The 16,521-nt window shown below is 47.6% G+C and overlaps 1 protein-coding gene across 5 annotated transcripts in view; it reads left to right on the top strand.

The window, feature by feature from the left end:
* The first annotated feature begins 275 nt into the window (after window positions 1-275).
* Window positions 276-16,521, top strand: part of HTR4 (5-hydroxytryptamine receptor 4) — a 174,447-nt gene continuing 158,201 nt past the window's right edge. For 3 of the 5 annotated variants that reach the window (XM_053907008.1, XM_053907007.1, XM_019464361.2), the window contains exon 1: window positions 741-808. The gene's annotated coding sequence lies outside the window, so the exon portion shown is untranslated. Of the gene's footprint in view, window positions 443-740; window positions 809-914; window positions 1,042-16,521 lie in introns of those variants that run through there. The other 2 variants (XM_019464362.2, XM_019464360.2) reach the window with 2 other exon arrangements.

The following is a 16,521-nucleotide window of genomic DNA, read 5'->3' as shown; positions in this document are numbered from 1 at the left end:
TCTTGGATTGTTTTGTCCCTGGGATCTGAGGCCTTTGTCAGATAAGCTGAAGAAGAACGTTTTGCCTTCCATCCCGGTTCCTCACAGATCATGACAACAGCCAAGGTGCACTCAGACAGGAACTTTGGTAAGTCTCAACCCAGCTCGTGAATTTCTGGTGCCCATTTTACAGATGGGAGCACAGAGGTTTGGCCCCTGTCTGATCACGTGCTCGAGGTCACCAGTGGACGGAGCTAGAACAGGCTACCTCCAGCTCAGGGAAGCGAAGAGCCAAAGGGCCGACTGACAAACATTGGCAGGATGCCTTACGAAGATTTCAGGCCACCGAAACGCTGCCTCCGGAAAACTTGGGAGCCCTCTGTCTCAGGGACGAGGGAGCTCGCTCCGAGCCCTGCTCCCAAACTAACCGTGCCCCGGGCAGAGTCAGAGGCATGAGAAGGAAGTAAGCTTTACAGGGGCAGGATTTCCCCTGGCACGGGGCACCACCAGCGCCTTCAGTGGTTGTAGTTATCATCTTCCCAGCGGAGAAACGGGCGCTCAGAGAGGTTAACCAACTTGCCCAAGGTCACGCAGGAGCCGGCGCGGGCCCAGGGCAGCGCTCCTGCGGGGGAGGCCCCTGCAGCCGGCACGGAGGGGCGGGGTCCCGGCGGCTGCCCCGGCGCCCACTCTCCCGTGCGCCCCGCCGCAGTCGCCGTCGCCGCGCCGGGGGGGAGGAGGGGCGGGGGCGCCACCGCCGGGGCGGGGGGCGTGGAGCCCGCGCGGTGCGGCCCCACCGGCCCGGGAGGAGGACGATGCGCGGCGCGCCCAGGTGAGCCGGGTCGGGGTCCCCGCCGCCGCAGCCCCGCGCCCGCGCCCGCGCCGCGAGCCCGCCTGCCGGCCTCCCTGCGCGGGGGCTGGAGCCGGCACCCGAGGGGGCGGCGGGGAGGGCGCAGGAAGCGGCTGGGAGCGCGGCGGCGGCGGCGGCGGCAGAAGCTCGGCTCCGCGGCTGGGGGTGGCCGCTCCGCCGCGCCGGGCGCCTGGCTGCCTCGCCTAGGGCGGCGGGTAGGTGGGGCGGGCGCGCGGGGCCGGGACCCCGGGGGGGCCCCCGGGGTGCGGGTGGGGGCGCGGCGGGGGAGGGGGACCTCCGGAGAGCGCGCCCGGCCGCAGGGGGGTGGGCTGCGTGGCGGCCGGGGGAGGGGGGTGCGTGCGGGTGGGTGGCCGGTGGTGCAGGACGCGTCTCCGGCGTGGGACCGCCGTGGGGTCGGGGCTGGTGCCCTGCGCGTGTGTGCGTAAGTACTTGTGAAACTGCTTGTTTGCCCACTGACTGTCTAGGTGTGAGTGTGCGTGTGTGTATGAGAAAGAGAGAGAGAGAGAGAGAGAGAGAGAGAGAGAGAGAGAGAGAGAGAGAGAAAGGTAGCACGGGCAGCGCATCCATAACCATAACGTGTGTGTAACTGGATACATGTGTGTGGACTGTCAGGATGGTCCTGGATGTGTGACCCAGAGACACACATCCCTCCCTCTCACTGTGTGTGTGTGTGTGTGTGTGTGTGTGTGTGTGTGTGTCTGTACGCGACAAGGCACGCATGTTCTGGTGTCCACCTGGCCGTGTGTGTAAGTGACCGGGAGTGTGTGGGCACGCTGTGCTGCACGAAGCTTCCACGGCCCTGCCGGTACCAGCTTCCTGCAGTTGCCTTTCACAGAATCCCGATACCACTTGAAGGCGCGTTTCCCCTCAGCGCGCTAGCCGGCGTGGGGCTCTGGGCTGTGGGTTGCCTTTGGACGAAGTGGCTGTTGATACGGAGAGGCGGTGGCCGGCAGAGGCGGACAGGTCGTGGCCACCAGCTCGTCTTCCTCGAGGGCGAGCTTAAGAGAAAAGGTTGGCTGGATTTTCCATTTGGTCCACTAAAAGGAACATGTTTCGTAGGTGGGTTTTGGGTGGGAGGACCCTGGGGCAAAGCTTGCCCTTCTTGCCTAGATATTGCTGGGGTGTGTCCCTGGGTTTTACCTCTGTGGGTGACCCTGGGGGGTGGTGTGCCCTCAGGTGTTTGCCTGGTCCCCTGGGGGGACCTTCAGCATCCGTGGCCAGGGAGAATCCGCTTTGTGCTGCTGGTGAGCACAGGTGGTGAAGGAAAAGGACACTGTGATGGATGCAGTGCCCTAGAAAGAAGGAAAAAGTCGGGACAGGGGACGTGTGGCGTGCAGTTCTGGGGAGCAGCTTTTCACCCAGGAAATGAGGAGGTGGAGAAAATCGGTACAAAGTAAAGAGAGTTTTCAGCATTTTGAGCCATTTTTAAAAATTCCTATCACTCTTGCCCTGAACTCTCTCTTGTGTTGGCCTCACTGCCCGCCCCCAGGGGAAATATCCGTGGTATGATCATACTGCAGAGTTGAGCAGACCCCCATTTAAGCTCCAGGAGAGCTGGCGGGACCTTCGGGGAGTGCTCACTTCAGCCCATGGTGAGCAGACGGTAGTCTTGGTTCCTCTGAGTTATCTGGATTTTATTCCTGAAGCCGGTCCTACTAGGGGGCCGCACTGGCCTCACAACCAACAAGTGGAATGTATTTCCTTCCACTCCACTTCTCCTGGACCTCCCTGGCACTGTTCTTCCCCTCAGATCCTTCCCCGAGTTCACAGATGATACCCAGCAGAAGCGACCTGCTCCCCACCTCCAGAGCCGCCTTCCCCATCTGTTATGGAACCAGCACCACCCTCCAGGTGACGGTGGCTGGGAACGGAAGTCCTCTCTTTAGTCCTCCTCTTCGTCAGCTTGATCCATGGGCAGGTCTTACCTGCTTTCCCTCAGTCCTTCTTGAATTTAATTTTGTTTGTTTTTCATTCCCACTGCTGCCGCTTTGTCAGGTGAACCCCTCATTCCGGGATTTCCAGAGGTAGGGACAGAGGAGGACTGCGATGGCAGAAAAGACGCAAAGCAAGTGCACAGAGGAGACCCTTGACGTTATCACTGTCTGACTAATGGGTGAAATAAGTTCTTTGGAAGGGTCTGGACCTTCTGAGGGGTGGAGCGTTCCGTGACCTAGATCGAGTCTCTTGGCCTTTCTAAATTTCAGTTTCTTCATCTGTGAAGTGTGATAGAAGAATTCAGCTGGGGTCTCGTTGCTAGATCGTTTCTAAGGTTTCTTCCAGCTTTGTAAATCTCTGATTGTCACTGGTGTTCTTTCAGTGAGAAATATTACCCCTAATGACTTCTGGTTGCCTTCCAATACCTATCCATCTTCTTAAAAAGTTCTGTGTGTCTTTAGGGAAAGGAGCCAAGCAAAGGGGAAAGGCGTGGAAACAGACTCTTGACTTAAATTTGTGGTTTCGGGTCAACAGCCCACATCAAGCCTTTGGCCTGAAGGAGTCCTAGAGGTCACCTATTCTCACCACCCATCAAGTGCCAGAATCTTCCATGCCATTGCCTTTTTGAAAATTGAAAAAGTGTGTCAAGTCTTATTAAGATAACTTCACACAACATTCTAATTCAGGGTTTCTCAGATCTGTGTACTATTGACATCTTGGGCTAGACAATTTTTTTGTTGTTGTGATGGACTGTCCTATGCGTCCTTGGATGGTTAGCAGCATCTCTGATGCCCATTAAGTGCCAGTAGCAATCGCCAATTGTGAGGACCAAAATGTCTCCTTGGGGAACCAGATCCTTTCCCACCCACCCCCCTTGCTGAGAACCACCGTTGTAATTCAAACACAAGTCTTGTCGCCTTGCGCAGAAATACCTTCTGTATTTTAACAAGTAGTTGAACTTCTGTATTTTAACGAGTAGTGGAACTTCTGCGTTGCTAGCTGCTTTTTCCACACCGTTCCAACTTAACCACCCTCACACATTTACCTTTATCCCTCGTGGTTTCTCACTGCCTTGTTGCTATGCCTGGAGATGCTCAAGATGTTGCTGAAGGCTGAGAAGCATTTTGGAGACATTATCATAATAATCCTAATAGCTCACATTAATCCAGCCCTTGTTTGGTGCTAAGCATAGTTCTAAATGCTTTACACGGATGATCTCATTAATCTTCATTAAGAATCCCATGAGAGAGAGACTTTTATTCCCTCCCCTTGTAGAGATGAGGTGACTCAAAATTAGAGAAGTAGGATAACAGACTCAAGAGTTCTCTGAGCTGTGAGCAGTGGCGCTGGGTCTGACTCCAGAGTCCCTTCTGAGCCCCCCCGCTAAACTCTTCCATGAATGGGATCTTGATGTTACAGGGTGGAAATGATCTTAAACAACTTCTAGTTCAGTTGTGGAACCAAGTTTGCTCCTAAGAAGGCTAGGAACTGACAGGTTGGCGACTGTGTTCCATTGAAATAATGTGGTTTCTCCTTTTTGTTTTTTGTTTTTTTTTGGTCTTCTCCTCCCTCTTTGTTATTTAGGTTATTCGGAAATAGCTCCAAGGTGTATGCAGAAGGAGAAGGGTGGTGGCAGGGTTGGGTATGTTGCAGGAGGGGGTTCGGGGAAAGGAAGGATGGAGAAAAGGAACACACGCTGGATGCCATTGTGCATTTCTTTTTCCATTAAGTCCTCACCGTCATGGAAACTTTAGATATCTCTATTCATCAAAATTGAAGTTGCCCGATCTGTATCAACCCCTTCCTTCTGTATTGTTAGCCCACTCATTCATTCTTTCATTCTGCATGCTGTTTTGGTGCTACTGAGGGAGTACAAGGTGGTACACATTTGGACAGAAGGACATCGAGTGCAGTGTAAATGGCCGTCACATAGGCTCGTTCATAGAGTGAGCACCACTAGCTCACCCATTACTATTAAGCTTGACAATCCAAGGCCAGCCCTGAGAAGGCTGCCCGCTTCCCCTAAGACCCCATATCAACAAATCCACGGGTTTGGTAGCTGCCTTGGTTTGGCAAGCTTCACAGTTTGGTTAAGACAGTGGCTCTCCAACTTTGGCGAGCACCAAGATCATCCATAAGACATGTTGAAACACAGATGGCTGGTCCCTGTCTCCAGAGTATCTGATTCAGTGCTTCCGGGTTGGGGTCTGAGAATCTGTGGTTCTGACTACATTCCCAGGTGATGCTGATGCCAACGGTCCAGGAACCACAGTCTGAGGATCACATGATTAAGACCAATGTAACTAAATAAAGCTTACAACCCACCCACCTGAAATTTTTTAATAAAAAATACTATTCAGGGGGGCGCCTGGGTGGCTCCGTTGGTTAAGCATCTGCCTCTTGATTTTGGCTCAGGTCATGATCTCACAGTCTGTGGGATCCAGCCCCATGTCCGGCTCTGCTCTGAGAGTGCTTGGGATTCTCTCTCCTTCTCTCTCTCTGCCCTGCTTTCTCTCAAAATAAATAAACAAGCATTTGAAAAATATATTATTATTTTTTTTTTTAATTTTTTTTTTAACGTTTATTTATTTTTGAGACAGAGAGAGACAGAGCATGAACAGGGGAGGGGCAGAGAGAGAGGGAGACACAGAATCTGAAACAGGCTCCAGGCTCTGAGCTGTCAGCACAGAGCCCGACGCGGGGCTCGAACTCACAGAGTGTGAGATCATGACCTGAGCCGAAGTTGGCCGCTTAACCGACTGAGCCACCCAGGCGCCCCGAAAAATATATTATTTTTAAGGTAGCTAAGCATTTGATTTTATGAGAACCATGGGATAGAAAAAAATTGAAAGAATAGTCACTGCTAAGGACTAGTTGACGTCTCCCTTGAAGCCTCGAAGCTTTGCCTCTCCTTTTGAATTTCAGAAAAGCCTTTGCTTTTTCTTAGCTATGGTACTTCTGGGTTAGATTAATTCTGATCTTAGATCTTTTCATGCTCCCTACCTCCTCGCACACCCCCACAGCTACTTTGGTCGGAATGATACGATCCCTCGTTGCTCACAGGATAATCCAAATGAAAAGTCCTTCAATATCTTATCCGCTGCCAGATACATTCTGACTCGTCCCTCTGAGATTGAGGAAGGTTTGTTACCTGTCCATCCAGCTTTTGTTTCCTGCAAAGTTGCTTTGCATTGATTTCTCCATTCAGATCGACCTTAGTGCAACGAGGAAACCCAGGGAAACTCCAGTGGGAGCATTTATATATAACCGATTAAATTTTTAAAATCTTAATCAGAAGAAGTTTCTTTTCAAACCAGATTCCGAGCTCCATCAACCCTTTCCTTCTTCTTGGCTCAGCTTCTGCCTCTTTTTGCACAACCACACATCCTCCCCCTAAACAAGGTCACTCCAAGGTGACTCTAAGTACTTGCTGAGGAAGGTCTAGCAGTTCTGAAACTCAGAAACTCAGGATTTAAATAATGTTTACTGAATATTTACCAGGTGCTGTGGAATTGTACACAGCTGGGCTTCTTTGATTTTTATATCAAAACCCTGAGAGAAAATGTATTTCTCTTATTTACAGATCAAGAAACCAAGGCCTGGAAACTTGAAGAAAACTCTTGCATTAGTTAGGGTAATGGTATTAGTAAGTATATATACATATATATGTGTATATATATATGCACACATATATATATATATATATATTTATGTATACACACATACATATATTTGTTTATACATAATAAAAGTCAATATTGGCTTGCTGAAGCAAAAATAGGAAATTAGTGGAAGGATAATGAGGCCTTCTCATGTATTCAAGGAACTAGACCCAAGGAAGGATGAGAATCAAGACATCAGCGAAGAACTCAGCTCCAGGAGTTCACGGTCTTGTCTTCGTTGCTCTGCCATTAATCTGACACATTCCCACCAAAAGTGTGTCTCTTGGTTCCGATTCTCAACAGGGTGAATCTGATTGGCCCAGCCATTCAGGGCCACAAGGTCACAGCCAAAGCCTAGTTGCCATGGGGCTCACTTCTGTAGTGGCAGAGATAGTCCCCGTACACGTGGTCTGGTGGACACTTGAATGAAGGTCTCCCGTTTCAAATAACTAGTGTGGCAGAGACAAGATTCGATCGCAGGTTTGACTTCATATCCGGTGCTTGCCTCCTACCAGAGGGATGTCTGATAGAGAAACACGTTAATTTAGCAGGTGACACAGATGACCTGCTTTTATTTTCAAGGTCCCCCTATACTAGGCTTTCTCTGCATGGGGTCCTGCTGCTTCCATTTGTGCATACCTTTTGGTTTCTGATGTGTCTGTGGCTGCATCTTGGCTCCTCTCTGTCCATCTGGTTTCTATGCCGCGTGGCCTGGCTTCTCCTTCTGCTCATGGGTGTCGTGGCTGCCGCTCACCTAGCACACATTCTGACTCACAGATTGTCAAAGTCGAGGGGATCCATCACCGTGCTTTCTCTTCTATCCATACAGTAAACAACCTCGGTAATACATGCCAAGCCCTGATTATGAACATTGCTGAAAGTGCTATATCTCATCCACCTCTTGTAGCAAACTCGTTGTTGCCTTTTTTTTTTTTTTTTTAACCTTCCCAACACTTTTTTGTAAAACAGCAAGTTAAGAGGAAAGTTCAAAGAATTGTCCGGTGAACACATACGCTCACCACACAGGTTCTACAGTCAACATTAACTTGCTTTGTCATATTTCTGTCTGTCCACCTTTCTACCCACTCATCAATCCATTATTTGGGTGATGGCAAAGTAAGTGTCTGTTTCTTCTTCTCATTTGTATCATTGGGAAACTGAGACCAAAACAGTTGACATGACTTGCCCAGAGTCACCACCTCCTGCAGAAGGATGCAGCTGGGATCTAGCGCTGGCAGTCTGCCTCCCAAAACGTTCTCGAACACCGAACAGCATTATGTCTCCTGGGAGGGGAGAGGGAAAGACTCATGGTCAGTTAGTGGCAGGGCGGTGGCCAGCACCCAGGTCGCTGGTGCTCAGGCTCTTGAAGTTTCCATTGCATCGACTCACGATAGTCTACTCTGTGAGTAGAGGTAGTGATTTCCTTGCTGCACAAAGATCTGCCGGGTTGGTACTTTGCAAACTAACCCAGATCTCTGGAAAATCTGATCTTTGACACAGATGATCGTACAAAATGAGTACACTCTTTCTTCCTTCTCCAAAATTGAAAATAATTTATGGCAATGACAGGCTGGGGAATTACCACGTTAGATAACTTTTTAACACCGTTCAGAGGGCTTTCACATATGTCATCTTACTTGAATTTTACGAGGAGTAGCAGATCTGCAAGACGGGTGGGCTGGATATCTTAACCACACTGAACAGCTGGAGACCTGGGGCTCACAGAAGCAAAATGAGGAACTCAGAGTCACATGGCGCTAAGAACAAAGTTAGGCCTTGGTGAAAGCACTTTGCCTCTTTCTGGTGCCAGCAGACACCGTGTGGGTTTTAAGGAGCTACATAAATATCTAGTTAATAAAATGAGACTCGAAAAGTTGAGATGCAGTGGGGGGAGGCTACTGAGATCTTTTGTGGGATAGCTTAGTGACTTAAGATCTGTGTTGTGAAGCCACTACCTTGTGTGGCCTTGGACAGTGTCTCCTTTCTATGCCTCAGTTTCTTCATCTGTGAAATGGGTATAATTGCAGTACTCCTTCAGGGTGCGGTGTGAAGCTGCAGGGAGGGAATGCACATGGAGGGATTGGTGGTGAGAATGTGTTCAAGAAATCTCAGTCACAGAAATCTGCCACTGCTCCTCTCCTGCTTGCTCAGCAGGATTCTTCTGAGTTAAATGGCCCCCTCCAAAATCTGTGGATCCAGATCGGTCTCTTTCCTAAGGGGTTTGTTTGGGAACTATTGGTGGGAGAGTATACTCAGAGGCTTTTTGGGGAGGTGACTTCTGATTAGTCCCGTAGAGATAAGGATTCTGCTCGACAGTTTCCATCCAAGCTGTAAATAGCCCATATCCTTTGAGATTGCACTAGGATGCTTAATTGGATATGATAATCAGCACATGATATCTGAAGTGGAGAGTTCTGTGTAAACTGTTTTCTAGCCCAGGAGGTTCAGAAGGCGTAGAAGAGAGTGAGGACAGAAGAAGTAAACAGGCTGGCGGAGACTTTTCTCTTGGCATGCATGGCAAATACTATAATCCAGGTCTCTCTGCCAAGGAGGCATTTACATAGATGGGAAAAGGTATTAAAGAGGATTTCAGAGGGACGGACTCACCTGGGTGGATTGCGCTCCATCCTTGCAGTGTTTCCCAAAGCGCTCTCCATGAGCCGTCCGCACCAGAATGGCCGGGACACTTGTTCAAATGCAGGTTCCCGGACCTACTGATTCAGAGATGCTTTGAATGAGGCACTCAGATCTGCAGTTGTGCAAGTGATTTTTAGGGAGTCTAATGTTAGAGAGCCACTGTGGTCCGCAGCATTAATCCCGCAAAGTTCAAAACAAGAATTTTGAAGACTTTCTTTAGGTGGAATACAGACTTTAGCTTGACGTCCTCCCAAATCCAAGCCTCTGAGATGAGCGGGAACAAGACGCTCCGGGCATTCTGAGACTCAGCTCTCAGGGGCCTGTCCCGCAGAGAAGACGAGTGATGTGTGTAACTACACCCCCAAGTGGGGCAGATCAGTTCCCAGGTGCGTAGCTGCCTTCATGGAGGAGCAGAGTGGGAAACATCCAGCCTCCAAGGACCCCAGCCAGAGGCCACCCTGTCACAATAGCCAGCTCAAATTACGTTGGGAACTCACTGGCCATTCGCATTATTAGTGTTCATGTTCCTTTATTTTTTGTGAGATTCGTATTATGCTTCTCCCTGTTATACAGATGGGGCCACTGAGGCTAAGAAAAGTAAGCGATTTGTCCAAGGGCATACCTGGTAATCAGTGCAACCACGACAGAGCCCAAGGCCATGCTTTGAATTGGGCCGGCAAACTATCTGACTGGCTGTCTGTTTTTCTATGGCCTGTGAGCTGAAAATGATTTTTACTTTTAAAAAAAAAAATATTTATTTATTTTGGGGGAGAGCGCAAGCAGGGGAGGGGTAGACAGAGGGGGACAGAGGATCTGAAGAGGGCTCTGCGCTGACAGGCTGACAGCAGTGAGCCTGATGTGGGACTTGAACTCACAAACCGCGAGACCATGACCTGAGCCAAAGTCGGACACTCAACCAACTGAGCCACCCAGGCGCCCCTGTTTTTGCATTTTTAGAATTGCTGGAAAAAAAAAATCAAAAGAAGAAGACTATTTTGTGACAAGTGAAAATTACGTGAAATTCAAATTCGCTGTCCATAAATACCTTTTATTGGAAAACAGCCATGCTCAGTCATTTACGTATTGTCTGTGGCAGTTTTCCTGCTACAGGGGCAGAGTTGAGTAGTTGCGATAATGACCTTGTGCTCCATAGAGCCTAAAATATTTACCAAACGGCCCTCAAAACAGTGCCAATCTCTGCCTCACATCACTGTGCCGGTGTCTCCCAAACTGCAGTCGTTTGAGTACTACCTTTGTGGTTCTTGCCACCTTCTCATGCCATCTGGCACATTATCTGCAGAGCCCTTTTCTTTAGATCAATTAGTTTTCCTTAAATAAGTTTATTTTACAAAGAAACAAAAATGTAAGTGGAAGCGTGCCAACTGCAAGAAATAGAAGGTAACTGTAAAAGCCAATACCGCGCACACAAAACAATGTATCAGATTTCAGCTGCACAGTTGGAGCAGATACTGACACCCGTCCTGTCAGTTTCCCGCGGACCCTGTCACCCTTTCTGTATCCAACCTCCTGACTTCCAGTGGTGAACCTGCCTCATTTTTGGAAGGGCTGCCCTCAGTCTGCTGTAATCCACTGTGCTTATAAGCACGGTGGGCTGGAGGTGCCTGGGAAACCGTGTCCCCCTGTGGACAGCCCCTAACCAATAAATGATGGTCGTGAGAGTATTAATACCCCAGTGCCCTCCCCACTTGTCCCAGAGAATTCTGAAGCATATTTGCACCGTTTCCCAGAGCTTCCACGTGAGATGACGCTTCTGTGGCGTAATAACACATTCCGCATTGGCTGCCTTTCACCTCCATTCCTGTATCATTATCCGCCACCGGTGTCCCTGTACCTGCCAGATGAACAGGCCACATTTATTTAATCCTCACCTTCAGACCTGCTTCTTGGAGGACCTCAGGAAGATAATCGCGTTTCTAGCCAAAGATTGTGAGCTTGAGACCTGTTCTTTTTTCATTATAAAAAGGAGATTTCCAAATGTCAGGAAGGTTTCAGAGATTAACACTTGAGTTCTCTTCTTCCACGTAAATCATAGCGATGAAAATAGAAAAGGAAAGGAGGACACGTTTTTAACCATAGGATCCAACAGCATTTAATGCTGTGTCCACCTGCTGCCTAGGACCACGAGCTTTCTCCAGTGACATGGGAACCACACTCAGGGAATTGATGTTTGACCTGAAAGAGAGGCCCCCCGGGCCAGCAGCATCAGCAGTACTTGAGATCTTGTTAGAAATGCAGATTTGCCACCCTGAACCTACTGAATCGGGAACGTGGAGGTGGGGCCCAGCCGTTGTGTTTTAACAAGACTGCAGGTGATTCTTATACTTGCTTAAACTTGAGAACCGCTGCTCTAGCTGCTTTATGGTAAACAGCCTCTTAGGTAGTTCTGCTCTCATTGCATTCCGGGATTTCATCAGAACTCAGAATCGTCTACGACTTGCTTCCTCCCCTCAACCTTGACTGACTGATGGCTTGCCGGCTTCTGTTCGAGCCTCCCACTGAGGGGGACCTTGTCGCTTGCCCAGACACACAGGTCAGTAACTGGACAGCTCTGATGTCGGATGATGTACCTCAGAGTGAGTGTCAGACTCCTCTTGAGACTCCCATCTCTCGTTTGGAGACCCAAAGACAAGACTACTTCCTTTTCTAATTATCAAGTGGAACTTCCCTATCGTGTTAGGCCGTTCCTTTGACAAACACTGATCACGAACGGTGTCTCTTTTCTCATAGAATCTGTGGCCAAATTAGGAGTGAGACATTAATCAAGTGATCAGAAACATGTATTATAGGATATTATTAATATTATTATATTATATGTTAATATATATGATTATAATTATTTATATATTTATATAATATAATGTATTGTTAATGTAATATAATATAATATAATATAATATAATATAAGTATAATATACAAATGCCTCCTGAATCTTCTTCCTCTTTCTTCGTGAAATATCCAGATCCATGTTTCATTGGGTCTAGTTTCTTGCAAAGTCCCTCTCCTTGTCACATTCTTTGTGGGGGTGGTGGGAGGGAAATGTTTGCCTTTAAAAATATCTGATTTCTAGAAACGCTCTAGATGTACTCTGTTCCCGTGCTACATGAAGTGGAAGTGCATGGAAGTTTACTTTTCCTATAATCTATTTTTTCCCAACAGGTAGATTAGATATGCCTCCTCACTAGTCTTTCATTGGTTAAAGGCTGTTTTCAATATCAGTTTTCTGACAAAAGGTCTGGAATTCCCAGCTGAGAAAAGTGTATTTATCCAGAAGGAATATTTTCTCAGTTATTTTGAGAAAAGTGAAAAGCCATTTTGCATCCTAATTGTACGTATCTGCACTGTGGTCCCTTAAGCATAATTGAATTGGCATCTGTATGGTTTTCAGTTAAGGAAATGAAACAGCTGGAGGCTTTTTATTTAGGTCTAAATCTTTCCAGGTGACTCAGTACAAATGGCATTTTGACTGCCATCCCTGGAAAGACACTTGCGAATGTAGTCCCGACTCCTGGAACACAGGTGCTCGCTCTCTCTCTCTCTCTCTCTCCCTTTCTTAATGGCTTACACATCACCATTTAGATGTCTAGATAACAAATCATACGATTTTTTTCAGCACTAATTTACAAAGAGAAGTTCTTTTGAAGAGTATATGTATGAACTGACATAACATAGATTCCCGAAACGGCGTTCTACAAGTTTCTAATATTTTCCAAAACAAAGTCCCTGTAAATAGCTGAGAACTTTCTTCGTCCATGTCGTGAGAACTTGCACACTTGCGGTTTTTCAGATGAGCCAAGAATTTTTTTCACAGTCACAGTTACGAGGGCATCATGATCATCAAGGATGCAGAAGCCTGGGGGAAAGCTTGTGTGTCTGATCCTGGTAACACTGTGTTTTGGTACAAATGGCCGCTGGTAGGTTAGGGCATGAAGTGATGAGGCCAACGGGAGTTAGTTTGACAACTAACTCATATCAGATATCTGGGCTTATTTGATTACACTTTGCACTGCTCTCTTTTTGTTCCACCTGCTCAGAGGTGTCCACGATCGTATTTGAGACCACATATGGGAATTGAAGAAGCATCCTTTTTTTAAAAATTTTTTTCATTTTTGTTTTATTTTAGGAGAGTGAGAGAGAGCACGAGCAGGGGAAGGGCAGAGAAAGGGAAAGAGAGAATCCTAAGCAGGCTCATCAGTGCAGAGGCCGATGGGGGGCTGGATCCCACAAACCATGAGACCATGACCTGAGCTGAAACCAAGAGTCGGACACTTAACCGACATTGAGCCACCCAGGCGCCCAGGAGGAAGCATCCTTTTTTAAAATTGGGAAATGGTTCCAGACACTTGGTCTTTCTTCTGGGGATATGAGAGGCAGAACTAATACGGACGTTGCCACAATCCTACCACTTTATTGGAAGAAACCCTATCGGTCACCAAAATTATAGTTCTCATTTAGACCTCCTTACACGGTTACTCAGATGCCGCCTGAATGCCTCCCATGACAGGCGACTCACCTCGTCAAAATTTCCTTTCGCTTCTGAGAAGCTCTGCTTACTCGAAATCTCCCCTTTTACTCACACTGCCCAGTACCCGCTGACCCGGTCCCTTCTACACCTGGGGGAATTGAGACCCAGCTTGGTAAGCAGACTCGCTCATGGATAAGAGCAGTGAGTTAGCAGCATGGTTGGGCTGAGAACCCATGCCCAGTGACTCCCGGTCCGGTGCTTGCTGCTCCCATTATGTGAAGCTCCTGCCCTCAATTTGGCTACGAAGATAAATAATGTTTTACTTATTTCTGACACTTGTCCAAAATAAAGGCATTGGAATATGCCCTTTGGTGTAGAAGTCTAACCCGTGTGAGCATACTCTCTGAAGAAACGTGGTCAATCTATGCACAGTTATGCATGAATATCCGCCCATGCAATCAAACCCAGAGATTTAAAAAAAACAAAAAACAAAAAACAAAAAAAAAAAACCAACACCCAAAGTGCAGCAAAGCCAAGCTGAGGTTCTGACAGAGCTCCAGGTTGGCAGACGTTGGCACTGTGCCAGACCGCGTGGTTCGTTCACTCCATAGGTGGGGACTATTTCCAGGTGAGCCCTTCTCATAATAGGGATGCAACGACACACCTTCTGTTAACCATTAACGACTGTTCCACAGCGATCTTTCAGGATATCCTGAGTAAAGGAACAAGGGTAAAGATGGGGTGTACTTACCTTTTGGGTTTGTCCTTTAGTTACTTACAATTTGTAAGCCGGAAAACCAAGGGTTGGAATGAGCATTGGGTGGCATAAGTAAGATGACCTCTTTCTCCTCCTTTTTTTTTTTTTTATAAGTTTATTTATTTATTTTGAAAGAGACAGAGACAGTGTGAGTGGGGGAAGGGCAGAGAGAAAGGGAGAGAGAGAATCCTAAGCGGGCTCCGTGCTGCCAGCGCAGAGCCCGGCCCGGGGCTCAAACCCACGAAACCGTGAGATCATGACCGGAGCCGAAACCGAGAGGCAGGCGCTTAACCGACTGAGCCACCCAGGCGCCCCTTCCTCCTCCTTTTTTTAAGGAAGGATCCAGTCTCAATGTACCCAACAAGGAAGAGAATCTCCAGAGAATCCGACGGAGTTGTATGCTGCTGTAGCTTGACTTTTGTGACAGATAAAGTGTTTTGAATCATTCTGGTTACTTGAGCTTGTCCTACCTAGCTCTGAGAGAATACTGAGATCTTCACTTGGACTTCACCTAGTAGAAGGTTCTGTTTGACTCTCTTCTCCACCCCTTTCCTGAGGCTCGCCATGCTCTGTATCTGGTTACAACAATGTACGACTGTTTCTCTGAAGGAGACCAATATGGGGGGTATCACCCCTTGTCCCTCAGATAACGGTGCAGCATGACTGTCATTAAAATGCACACACGCATATGTGGTCTAATTGAATTTCAAATCGGCAGGACTTTTAGAAGTGACATAACTATACACAGGCATAGGAGATGCTCTCAGTTGATTGTGTCTTTAATTGGCTAGGTAGTGTTTTGGGAAGGAGCCAGAAGTGTGAGTATGTAAGATAAAAACATCGTTTTTATGTTCTTTGCACATCCCTCTTACTCTACGTGATCTTCCAGAAAAGAAGTGTCCCTGTAATCAAGGTTCTGATTAGTTAGCCCTGATGAGCATGGTAGAAAATAGTGGACTGTGATGGATTAATCAAATCAGGATAGATACGAATCACCAATTTATCTTTTGTTACTGTTCGTTACTCTCTGACAAAATGCAGGCTGTCTCATCTCACTGGCTTGTTAAATGGCAATCATTTTCAATTTGCTCATTGGGTTTCCGATGAGGAAGAGGTAACAATGTACATTGCTATGAATATCTAAGGTTTTCCCCGTGTTGTAATATTTTCAAATGCAGTTTCAATCAGATGAACTTCAGCCAGCCTTTAACTGGTTTTCTTACTGCCAGTTTTTCTTCCTTCTAATCTGTATACAAATACAATGTTGATTTTTTTGGTGTATTACTCAGGATTCTTTTGGTAACAAAGAATGGCTGGAACCCGACTCAAACTGGCTTAAGAGGGAAAAAAAGGAATTTGTTGGCTCGTATAATTGGGAAGTTCACGTGCAAAACCGTCTTAAGACACCGCCGGGTGGTAAGCCTCAAGTTCACTCTGCTTTCCCTGGGGTTAGCTTCATGCTCAGACAAGCTCTCTCCACGAAGTAGCAATGATGCCACCAGTAGCTTCCAACTGAAAGTCTTAATGGTCTGGCAACACTAGGGAAAAGAGAGACTCTTCCTAGAGAGAATTGTGGCCAGGGAGTTAGCTGTTTGGGTTGGCCAGTGCTGCTCTTGTGCTCATCACTGGAGCTTGGGACCGAGGCAGGGGAAACAGGGTTCCAGAAAGGAAATTCAGAGCACTGTTTGCAGAGAAAGAGGGATTCCTTCTCTTCCAGTGGAAGGAAGTGTGATCTGATGACAAGAACTGCACAAAAGAAAGCTTGGGTTTTGGAAGCCACACGCCTGGGTTCTGTTCCCAGCGCCGGCTCTGTGGCTTTGGCAAGTGCGTTAACCTCTCAGGCCCGCCGTCTCTTCCTGTAACAGGAGGGACAAGAGGTTGGAAGAAGAGGAAAGTGACGGCGGTTGGCACTTGTGAGCGCATAGTAAAAGGTGACTAAACAAGACGAGGTGGTGTTTTCCCTACTTTTAAAAATGACCATAGTGTACCCTGGGGTGGTCCAGAGACTACCTCCCAGTTGGAAAGCCATAAACTCTCAAACCTCAGTTTCTTCATGTGCGAAACTCACTACTTATTTGACTCAACAAGTATCTACGAAGACAATATAATATGCCGGGTAATTTTCTAGGCACTGAGGATGTAACAGTGATCAGATGTAACTCTGTCCTCCCGACACTATTCTAGTGAGGACGACCGATT

This window comes from Panthera pardus, unplaced genomic scaffold, assembly GCF_024362965.1.
Source record: "Panthera pardus isolate Hobbes unplaced genomic scaffold, ASM2436296v1 HiC_scaffold_2, whole genome shotgun sequence".
Taxonomy (NCBI): domain Eukaryota; kingdom Metazoa; phylum Chordata; class Mammalia; order Carnivora; family Felidae; genus Panthera; species Panthera pardus.
The sequence above is the reverse complement of the archived record's forward strand: the minus strand, read 5'-3'. Positions and strand labels throughout refer to the sequence as shown.